General features: G+C 46.1%; 1 protein-coding gene across 1 annotated transcript in view; it reads left to right on the forward strand.

Annotated features, from left to right (window-relative positions):
• Positions 1–12,117, forward strand: part of LOC121289704 (VPS10 domain-containing receptor SorCS1-like) — a 409,049-nt gene that overhangs the window by 144,194 nt on the left and 252,738 nt on the right. The window lies entirely within an intron of this gene.

Raw genomic sequence — 12,117 nt, forward strand, 5'->3', positions numbered from 1 at the left:
GCCCAGAGTTTTACTAGAAAATAGCACCTCAAATGGCACAGGAAAACAATCAGCAAACCTGAGTATGTTTTACAGCTGCAGCACAAGTGATTTGTTGCCCATAACCTACTCCTCTTTGCTACATATATTTTTTTATGCTCCCGCTCAATAGGTTTTGGTTTAAATGTAAGTGTTCGGTTTAGGATTAGGGTTAGGGTTTCAGCATGCTGTCTTGATTTATATGGTATCCTGTTTTGTGGAGGTGGGAAAAGCTGATATTAGATCCTATTAGAGGGCCAATTACAATTAAGCAGTGGGGATGTTAGTTAATAGTCATTGGTTGGGTAACCCAAATTTACCCCAGACAATTCACTCATCTACTTTTTATGGTATTTTAGTGGCTGGTACAAGGACTCTTGCACAAGAGAGGCATACCCCTGGTACAGGCATGATGGGCTGAATGGCCTCTTTCTATGGCCGTATCGTTCTATGGTTCTATCTCTTTAAATGCCATTTAAATCCTGCCCTCACTCCAGTAACAATATTGCACGTAGGGCAAATGTTCTACCACCGTTCTACTTTGACCACCTCTGTTGGAAGCTCTATCTGTGGCCTTGACACTTTCTGTTCATGCTAGAGATTAATTGCATGCAGCAGCAGGGAAGAACACCAGATAGAGTAAAACAGGAGGAGGGAATGAGGTAGGCAGGCAGCAGTTCAACTGGGAAGAAGACAGGAACCTATCGTGAATAATACAAAGAGAACAGGCAAGAAGGAGGATAACTGGCAAGGAAGGTGATGGGCCATAAAAAGGAATGAGTGAAGACTAACACTGTACATCACACCGATGTATCATAGGATGGTAGATTAATACAGCACAGTAGGAGGCCATTCAGCACATCGAATCTGTGTGGGCTGTGTGGTCAGTCCCACTCTCCCATATTTTCAACACGCCCTTGCAATGTTTCATCCTTCGAGCATTTCATCCCATTCCATGTTGAAGGCCGCTATTGAATCAATATCCATCACTCAATCAGGCAGCACATTCCAAATCCACATTTGTGCATTAAATGCTTTTCCTCATGTCGCCTTTGGCTATTTGGCCAATCATGTTAAATCTGTTTCCTCTGGTTGTTGACCCTTCAGCCAAAGGAAGCAGTTTCACTTTATTCACTCTACCTAAACCCTTCCACGATTTTAAACGCCTCTACCAAATCTCCAATATCAAATGCAAAGGGAACAACAATTTATACTTCATGAGAAGAGAGTGCTGATTGGTTGGCATTGTCCTGGGGAATGAGCCAATCAGAGTCAACCTGCCTGGTTTGATATTCTTGCGAATTGTCTGGATGAGTGCGAAACAAAAAGCTTTGACAACATGTGTCTTTTTTCAGCAACACTCAAGGTTCAAAAACAAAATAGTGCAGACACTGGAAATATGAAATAAAAACAGCAACTGCTGGAACTATTCAGCAGATCAGGCAGCATCTATGGAGAGAGAAACAGAGTTACCGTTTCACCATGAAAAGGCCACCAACCTGAAATGTTAACTTATTTCTCTCCCCACAGAAGCGGCCAGATCTGCTCAGTATTTCCAGCATTTTCTGTTACACAGATAACAGACGTGTGGAGTGCGTAAATCATAATCAGTGGAATAAACCAAGCAGGAGGAGAGATAAATCAAAGGCAAAATACCGTGGATGCTAGAAATCTGAAATAAAAACAATGAACAAAAAAAGAACAACAGGGAGGGAGATTATTCTTTTCGTCTTAAAAATCAGTTCTGCTTCACTCATTATAACAGAGAAGCAGTTTTTCCCTGTGCTGATTATCACTGCCGTACGCACCATGTGGTTAAACAATCACAACACTGTCCACGTTAGGATCAGGACTTCTCTTTGCTGCAACGGCTCCTCACATCGACAGTGTTGGAATACCCTCAGAGTACAAATTCCCTAGCGATATAAAATCAACCAGCCCACCTGTGCGAGGTGCAGTCATTTGGAACAGACTCACCACAACACACGGACCAGGGTCACAAAGACAAAAATTGCTGGGAAAAACTCAGCAGGTCTGACAGCATCCGTGGAAAGGAAGACGGAGCTAACGTTTCCGGTCCGTGTGACTCTTATTCAGAGCACATCTCATCCACACATCAGAACATGGACCTTCCATGTCCTTCCCTCACCAATCGGGCTCGGGGGGTGGGGGTGGCGGGGGGGGTGGGTGATGGGCAGAGGTGGTCAGGAAGCCGACTGCCGCCTTGCGATCGAGGCCGAACCACAGTTTCACGCTGGCGGGTCGATTAAGGCCTGCCCAGCGTGAAACGCGGGCGGAAGTGCTCAGCGCTGCCTGCGGTTAGAGGGTTAGAGGGTGGGGGTGGGGGATGGGTGGATGAGGGCGGGAGCACAGGTTTGCGCACAGGTACACAGGTGTGCGCTGGAAAAACTCCCTGAGGCACAGAGTTGCCTCAGGGCGATGAAGATGTGAAAAATTAAAAATAACGATTTTTAAAATGGTATAAAACATGTCCCCTCATGTGACGCTGTCGCATGAGCAGAGACCTGTTATTAATGGAATGTTAACATTTTTATTTGATCTTTATTGGCTGTTGGAAGCCTCAATCCGCCTGTGGATGAGGTTTCCTAAAAAAAAATGCAAAGGCCGCTTGGCCTTTCCACCTGCCGCGCCGAGCGTTAAGGTTAGACAGGCAGTGAAAACTTTCTTTCAATTATAATTTTAGTGGCCTTAAAGGGCCTCTTAATTGTCGGCGGACACGCCACTGACTCCTGCCACGATTGTGCGACGATGTCGGTTCGCTCGCCTGACACCATCGCCTGTCATTTTGCACTCATTCAGGTCGGGTGCACGCCGCCCACCTGGTGAGTGTTTTATTCTGGCCATGGGGATGATTGAGACTCTGACATGCCTATTTCGTCGGTGCTTTTCTCATCATCTTTCCAAGGTCTAGCTTGCTTGCCCCAATCTCTCTACGATCCATAAAGGAGCAGAAGATCCAAAAACAAAATCATTGAGACTCACCCCTTTGCTTGGCCATACTTTGCTCGTTGTATGCATTCTGAAATAGGACTTAACAACCAGCGTTGATCACTGGCGATTACAGATACGTTTTAGCCCAAATTTAAAGCTCAAGGGTTAATCTGAATCCAAACCAATCCTGAACTTGCTTACTGATAGGCCCAGATCTAGTTTATTTCTATGAAACTCTTTGAAAAACCTCACACGATATAAGCAAGGCAAAGAGAAATTGGGAAATGAAAACTGGAGGCTAAAAAGAGGAGTGTTAACGTTGACATTTTGGCATTGTGCACTAATTGCTTCTGCACATTTGCACTATGTAGAATTGGTAACTAGAAAAAAAGAAAAAGAAACTTTTCTGGTGTACATCAAGGTTACCTCTGACTGTAGCAATACCATTACATACAGCTTTGTGTTCTAAGTTGAAAACTTCTCTTAACTGCACTTTCGAAAGGTCTTTCTGAAAGAAAAGTATTGACCGCTAAATTAACCAACTCTTGAAGGAAGTACTCTGCATTAGGGTCTCTCACTGAATATGCCCATGAATGGGCTGACCTATTGATCCTCATCAGCCTCCTCCTGCCCTACTGCAGATCCATAAAACTACAACTGCATGCTCTAAGTCTCAGGATGGGCTGAAGTTGTTCTACGGCAGATTGTGTTTGGTGAATCGGCAACAGATTTTCCATTTTGGAGGGGGATATTGGACGGGTTGCTGATTGGCTGTGAACATGTAGCTCTGGACTAACTTCAACCCCAACAATGTCCTATTGCTACTGAATCCGGTTTGCAATATAACCTGAGGCACTTTGGTAATGTACTCTTTGAAGTGGGATTGCAGGCAATTATATTTTTTTGTTGCTCGTGTTACTCTGATGCTATTTCAGAATGTTAAGCTTAGCAACCAACATCTTAAAGAATCATTACCAGATGTTATAGTCAATATTGTTGTATGTCTCTCCCACTGCTTTAAAGGTGGACAGTTTTAGAGAAAAACAATGTTTCATTCACATTCTAAGAAATTCTAAGCAAAGAATAATTTTGAAGTCTGCTGTCCCATTCTTATCATTGTAAGACTATTCTGTTAATGATTGCTGTGGAGGTGTAAATATGATGTTCTCAGATCAAGTGGCATACACAGTAAATAATAAGGGCTTTTATAAGTGCATAAAAAGTGAAAGAACAGTTTAAGAGAAAGTGCAGGAATGAAAGTATAAGTCTAGTTGCGGAGGATGGAAGTATGATGGGGATGTTAAATAAGCGTTTTGTATTCATTTTCACAAATGACGGTGGGATTGTGAGTGTAGGTGTGCTAGAGGGGGAGGTGAGACAATTGAGACAGCTAACAGTAGAAAAGGAGCTGGTCGAACTCAAAGAGGAAAAGGATTTTGGTGATCTACACCTCAGCTGTTGAAAGAAGTAATAGAGGAGATAACAGGCCCTCAGTTTTTCATGCTCTGTTTCAGCTGCTGATATATAAACACTAGAGAATGTTGACCCCTGCTGAGATTTCAAGATCACTTTTAATTTCATCCTTAGCTAGTGCAGCACCATCTATCGAGTATATTGTGTTATATTTCTCTGTTTGCTTAATACAAACTTCCAAATCTCATACGAGGCTGGTAAACTAAACATAGGTCTGGTTTATTAAAAGATATAGTATGAGATTGCTCAGCAGACAGATTTACTATAAAGACTCAACAACTATTGTTAACAGGAAAGTATGGCTGCAATTGCTTCACACCACATGCTGCTAGCTAAACTGAAAACTCCTCTGAACAATGTCTGCTGGTCAAATGGTTTACATACAGGCTACTTACTCATTAGCATATTCTGTCTTAAAGCAATATCACAACTTATAGGTTTCCCATTTTCCTTTCAATCTGCCATACCATTCTTTGTCTGCACTATAACTCATCCTGCATCATTCAAATTGCCTATGTTTTGTTTACCCTATTTTGTGATTTCTGAATTTCCTCCTTCACTTCCTAGTTTGGCATCTTCTGTAAAGTTGAACAATTTGCTTTCAGATTCCGAAAGCAAGCTGTTGATATAAATTAGAAATGGAAGTGGCCCCAACACAAAAATCCGGCATGTTTAGTATTTCACCCCACCCTGAGATAATTCCTCAACTCATTTTTGGCCTGTCAAGGTTTTTGACCCTTTAGCTTTCCTTTCACAAAGTGACAATTGGCATCTCTCTGCGTCAGTCAGTGTGGTGGGGGTGGGGGGCGGGGGGGAGGTGGTGGGGGGAACTTGTGGTTTTAATTTCAAACAGAACCTCTGAGCTCATGATCAAAACTACAGAAAGCAGAGTGTCCCAAGAACAGCAGGATTATTTCTCCAACAGAATGCAGCTGGTAGAGGATAGTTAGTTGGAAATTCTATGTGTAAAATCACTCTCAGTTACCTCCAGCAGTGAGGACTCCAGCTATGATTAGCTGAGGCATTATCTCACCAATTCCTATCTTTTACCCTTAATTGCCTGTCAGCTTACGCACACTACACTGTAAAACCTAACTCAGTCATCTTGATTTGTCACTTCCTCAAAGAAGTCAAGGAGGCTGGTCAGGCTGGATTCTCTCTGGTTAAGGCCATGTTGATTGCTGTTTGCTAGATTGTTGTTGTACAGCTAATCCTTCATATTAATCCTGATAATCAATGTCATTCTTTCACACAGAACTGAAGTAAGATTAACAGACGTCCAGGTGCCTGTGTCTGTTGTCACCCCTTTTGAACATGGGCACCATATTAGCCCATCTCCAATCCGCTGGAGCCTCCTCAGTGCCAACTGACTCCCACATAATGACCGTTGGTGCCCCTGATATCGTGTTACTAAGATAAAAGCAAAAATACTGCGGATGCTGGAAATCTGAAACAAAAACAGGAAACGCTGGAAAAACTCTACAGGTCCAACAGCATCTGTGGAGGGAAAGCAGAGTTAACGTTTTGAGCCTGTCTGACTCCATATGGACTCAAAACGTTAACTCTGTCTTTCTCTCCACAGATGCTGTTAGACCTGCTGAGTTTTTCCAGCATTGTCGGTTTTTGCTATCGTGCTGCTAATCTTTGTTGACATTGTAGAACAAGCACTATCTAACCCGGGGGGGACTTCTTTGTTTCATGCTTCTCCAGGACATCCATCTCATTTCCATCAAAGTCCTGAGTTTGCTTTGGGAGAGGGCACGTTAGCAGTGATTTTACCTGCAAACGTTTTGAAAGCGTTTAATCATTCAGAATCATTGCTGTTTTGTGCTCATCGTCAGTTTCTAGCTCTTTAGGGATGGGAGAAGGATTCTGAGCAGAATATGCCTAGTTCCAGACTTGCTCTGGATGCCTCTCGCTTGACCATTGACTCCAGCTGTCTGTGCAAAGCTACTGCACAGGAGGAGGCATTTTGGCTTCTTGTGCCTGAACTGGCACAGCTGTACCTTATTGTTCCAATTCTCTTTCCTGCCCCTTCCTTATATGTTATTGAATCATCAAAATTCAGCATGATCCTGTTGATCTGGGTGCAAAAAATAGCAATACAGTATACTATTTGGAAATTAATCTCATGGGCATTTCAACAATTTATTTTGATATTAACATAGATAAGGGAGTTAAGGGCTATGGGGGCAGACAGGAAAGCAGATTTGAAACCATAACCAGATCGGCCATAATCTTATAGTATGCTGGAGCAAGCTCGAAGGGCCGAAGGGCCCACTCCTACTCTTAAGTCCTATGTTGCTATCGGCCCTTCAAGCCTGCTCTGCCATTCATGGCTGATCTAGTTGAGGTCTCAACTCCACTTCCCCATCTGCCTTCACTGCTTTCTGGGGAAGAGTCAATTGTGTTTATTTGCTTCCATAACCTTGGGGGCAAGGTTCTGCGTTTTGGGTCAGGTTCCTGAAGTCGGGGTCAAATGCGGTTCCCGACTCTACACGGTTTCGGGGGTGATCGCCCGACATGGATTTTTATCTGAATTCGCCAGTTCATGGCGCGAGAACACGCTTGCCTTCCAAGGGTGAGCAGGCTCTTGAAGCTGGAGGGTCAATTAACCATAAGACCATAAGACATAGGAGCAGAAGTTAGGCCATTCGGCCCATCAAGTCTGCTCCGCCATTCAATCATGGCTGATAAGTTTCTCAACCCCATTCTCCCGCCTTCTCCCCGTAACCTTTGATCCCCTTACCAATCAGGAACCTATCTCTCTCGGAGTTGCAACCTGTCATTGCAGGTAAGGGATCTTGAGGCGCCCTCTCAGCACTTGTAAAATCTTTCGTGACCGCAGCTGCTGGACCACCATTATGGAAGGGGATCCTTTCTCCAGCAAGGCCTGAGATTGCAGGCGGGTCCAGTGGGAGGTGGATGGTTGGGGGTTGGGGGGCGGGGGGTGGTGGTGCAGGGGGAAAGGGCCTCAAAGTCTTCCCTGGAACACTGGCCCCTTCAGTGTGCTGCTGGAAGGCCGCCTCTGGTAGCCACTCTGTTCCTGATGTCATTTGGGGCCCACAGGTTGACTGGAAAATTCCTGTTGTCCTCTTAATGACCGTAGCCAGGGCCATTCCAACCCTAATCCAGCCTCCATGAAAATGCCTCAACACTAGGATGGTGTCAGCAAACCAGCCAGGGACGTGAACTCACGCAGCAACCTGCCTGTGGTTCCTTCCCCCTATTGGGCTGAAAGTCCCGCCTCCTCTTTCTCCTAGCTATGTCCTGAGCCAGAGGAGCAGAGTGCAGACCTCTGCAACTGACAGAACATCTATCATGGTGGCTGCCTGTGGATTGTTACCGTTAGACACAGGTGTCAGGCCCAAATTTATCTTCTGCTTATTGTCTGTGTGGGCCTCTGAGGTTGTGTGTGTGTCCAACCTGGAAGCTGTGCAGATGAAGCTTGTGGGTCTTCACCTGAAGACCTGGGTTAGTGTCAGGTTTGCAAGACCCCTGGCTGCACTGCAGTTGACCTCATTCAGGCTCCCTGCTTCCATGAGCACAGCACTGAGCCAAGCTTTGGCTGTCACACATGGAATGGAAGGGTTCTCAAACAAGCTGCATTTAATTAGCGCCTTCAACATAGAAAAATTTCCCAAGGCTTTAACAAAATGAACTGGACATCAAACCAAAGAAGAAAACATTAAAATAAATTAACGAAAACTTGGTCAAAGACGTTGACTTTAAGGAGAAGGTTGGAAAGTTGAAGAGGTCGGGTGGTGGGGCTGGGGCCAGTGGAGGGGGTGGAATTCTTAACCATGGTATCAAGGCAGCTGAAGGCACTGTTGCTATTGGTTGGGAGACGCACTGCAGGTCAAAGGGAGAGGAGCAGAGAGTTTGGGTTGGGCAGGAGGTTGTTAGGGTTGTGGAGATTACAGGGTTGAGGGGTTTAAACACAAGGATGGGCTCCATCAGTGCTCAAAGTAGTAAACTGAGTGCAATGCAAAGCTCCATAAACCAGTATATTCTCAGCTTGATTGCGAGTCTCCACTGCATTAGTTGACCTCCTCCAAGTAGCAGGCAGTACAGCAGAAATAGCCCTCATGTTGTTGGACTTGGGAGGTGAGGAATTAGCCAGAGGCCCCAGTCCTGATTTACCGTTCTGTCCCTTTTGCTAGGAAGTCTGCAGATTGAGATCAGGTGACAATCAGGTTGCACATGGCAGTGGATAACTTCCATTGTTGAATAGCCTGCTAATACAGACTAAGCACAGTTATGAAGAATGGCTGCTTGAATCCATGTACCAAAGGACATCCAGTACTGGCGTGACTGTTGTAGTTAACCCTTCCAAAGGGGCAAAGGGATCATAGCTCTCACTTTCAACTCTTCCCACACTCGGAACAGGTGAATGGCCTCTCCCCAGTGTGAATTCGCTGGTGTACAGTGAGTTGAGAAGATTGCTTGAACCCAGCATCACTTTGGCCTTTTTTTGAAGAATGCTTACAGCACAGAAGGTCCGTGCAGACTCTGCAAGAGCAGCTCAGCTTGTCCCACACCCCCCGCCTTTACCCTGTGGCCCTGCCATTTTTTTTCCTCCTCACATAATTATCCAATTCCCAGCGTGATTGAGTCTCTCTCCGGCACACTCCCAGGCATTCCAGATCCTAACCACTCGCTGCGTCAAAAAGTCTTCCCTCATTGTCGCCTTTGGCTCTTTTGTCAATTACCTTAAATCGGCGTTCTCTGGTTTTCAATCCTTTCACCAGTGGGAAGTGTTTCACCCTGTTTAATCTGTCCTCACCCCCTCATGGTTTTGAACATCAGATCTCCTCTGCATCTTCAATTTTCTCCAAGGAGAGCAGCCCCAGATTCGCAAATCTATCCTCATAACTAAATTCTCTAGGTCTGACAATTTCTTTCCCCCAGATTTTCTCCCAGTGCAAGTAACCCCATTAACCCCCTTTGATTCTTCCATCCCAAGGTCTACTCCCCGGCTATTGCTGGAACAGCCTTTGCCCCTCTGGGCCTGCCCACCCTTACCCACCCACCCCCACACCCCCACCCCCACCTCCACCACCCCCCCACCCACCCCCCCATCCCCGCCAAACACCTCACCGATGCTTTAATCCACTTTTTTTTCAAGAGCCTGCAGAGCGTCATTGTGAAACTAGGTTGTTCTCTGCCTTCCTCGGTGCTCTGTCAATGTCTGCCTCTTCTCATCTTTTAACCCACTGAGTTTTTGTTTTACAAACGTGACACTGCAATCATCAGATACGCCAGTGTGAAGATCCGTTAAATACTTTAAACTGTTTAAAGTATTGTTGGTCCTGCAGGATCACCGCAGGTAGAAGACCAGGAGCAGAGACAGGCCATTCAGCCCGTCGAGTCTGCTCCGCCATTCGATGATATCGCGGCCAATCCGATAACCCTCCACCCCACTTTGCTGCCCTTTCCCTTGCTCGTTGACTTACGACCTTGGTACCTGTTGCAACAAATCCGATTTGACATCAGACTTATTGCCAAAACTCAGCAAGGCGCAACGCTCTCGAGTGCAAAATATCTGCAAAAAATAAACTCGTCTGCACATTATGCCTCGGTTGAGAGGGAGTTTCAAACAAAGGCATTTTCAAAGTCTTCTAATCTGTGGGATAGAGATATCAAGTTCAAGCTCTCGTACATCCCTTCATTTCTGAAGATGCCACCATCAATGTGAGCCACCGGCAATTTTCTTTCAAACAGACAGGTCGCAGATAATATTGCCCCCTGCCTCAGCCAACAATTCTGATTGGGTTAGACTCAAAATGAAAGTAATTAGCATTTGTGGGGCTTTAACCAGGGATCTTAAATGCAGCAAAAAAGCCGCCTTTATTCTTCACAGTCATCACTTGGTAAGGGAAAAGGGTTCCGAGTTCATTTGCTACAGACTTAAAAGGTCCAGTGCTCCTTGAGTCAACCTCTCCGGCTGGCTACCACATCTAACCTGCGCATTTAATCCGTTTCCCTTTGAGTGAGCTAGCTGACAACTGAGGGAGAATAGCATATTATGCATAATTTATACCAATTTATGGTAGATGAACTGTTTCCATATGCTCTATAATGACAAGAAGTGCCAATTTTCAGATCCAGTAAAGTTATTTTTAGTAGATCAGAGTTTAAATGTGAAAGTGACTGTACTCTGGTTTGATTTTGCACTGTAAATGATACAGCCGGCAGTCTTATGTGCTGTCATTGGGAGCTGTTCTCATTTTTAAACGTGCTGGTTTCCATCCTACATTAAGCTAAATGTGACACTGTGGTATCCCTTCAACATTTATAGCCATGGTAACTCCAAGCTAAACGGTTTATGGTACAGTTCCATAGGTAGCAGCAGCCCACCTTGACCCTCGCCCAATTTCCCATTCTCCAGGTGGCAGCGTACTATTTGACTAGGGGAGGGAAGCATCACAGCTAAGTGGGGCTACATTGTTACTCTGCGCACACATTCGCACGCACAAATTTACACATCCAAATACATAATTTAGGGCGCAATCCTTCCAGATTTGCACTAAGTGCAGTAGCGGGCGTGAAAAATGACCCACTGGCGGTAATGGTGCATTTTTAGGCGGGTATTGTCCCCTTCCTGGCACATCCCACCTCATTAATGATGCATTCATGGGAAACACACCTGGGTCACTGGCAGGCGGCCTCCGATTTGCCGGCTTCGCCATTACATCACCGCTTCCTCACGCCGCGTGTCACATTTAAACTGCAGCCGCATGCACACTTCTGAAAGCTTGCAGCCCAGGACCGCTCCAGTGAAGACGTGACCCCCCCCAAGGTCTGGAAGACTGCAGCCCCCCTGGATGGAGTGACCCCTTCTGGATGCCATGGAGACCCACTGCAATGTCCTCTAACCCTGCTCTGGCCACAGGAGGCCCATCAGTCTCACCACTCTGCCTTGGGAGGCAGTGGAGAGGTGGTCGGTGCCAAAGCTACACACAAGAGGTCAGCCATCCAGTGCAGAAAACGGATGAACTATCTCATCCATGCTGCCAGGGTATGGAAAGCACCTTGTTACTCTAAACTCACACACTCAAGCCCATGACACCTTCACTGGCATCTCGCTCACTGCCAGCTCAAGGGACATCACCACTCACTCTCTCACACACACCCTCACATCTCCCTCTGGTCTCATCTCCTCTGGAGACTGCCTCCTCATCCTGTCCAAGGCTCCACTCAGCACACACACACACACATGCCTGGCATGCTCCTCATTTGGCTTGGCACATGCCATGCCCACACTCTCTCCATCTGTCTTTATGCAGGACACAATCGCGCACAATCAAAGGGATTGTCCTGGGGTGGAGTGCCGGACATCAAGGTCCTCACTCCGCTCGAGGGTCGAGTGTTGGAGCTGGTCAGGAGGATGTCGACCATCCCTGGAGTGACAGCAAAGTCGGCTGTGAACACCCACGTAAGGGCCCTGCACCATGTCATCCCTCTCTCAGCTGTAGCCTGAGCTCACTGTTCTGTGTTCAACGCTGCTGCCAAGCACTAATACTCTCCACTTTCTGTCCTATGCACATCTGACATGTCGCCCTCAGGCAACCTTGACCCCAACCCCAGCGCCAAGAGCGCTTTGGATGAGGAGCCTGAGGGCAGCACCGTTGAAGATCCATCACAGCGCTCACCTATACCCTCCACACATAC

The sequence above is a fragment of the Carcharodon carcharias genome, chromosome 17 (genome assembly GCF_017639515.1).
Source record: "Carcharodon carcharias isolate sCarCar2 chromosome 17, sCarCar2.pri, whole genome shotgun sequence".
NCBI lineage: Eukaryota > Metazoa > Chordata > Chondrichthyes > Lamniformes > Lamnidae > Carcharodon > Carcharodon carcharias.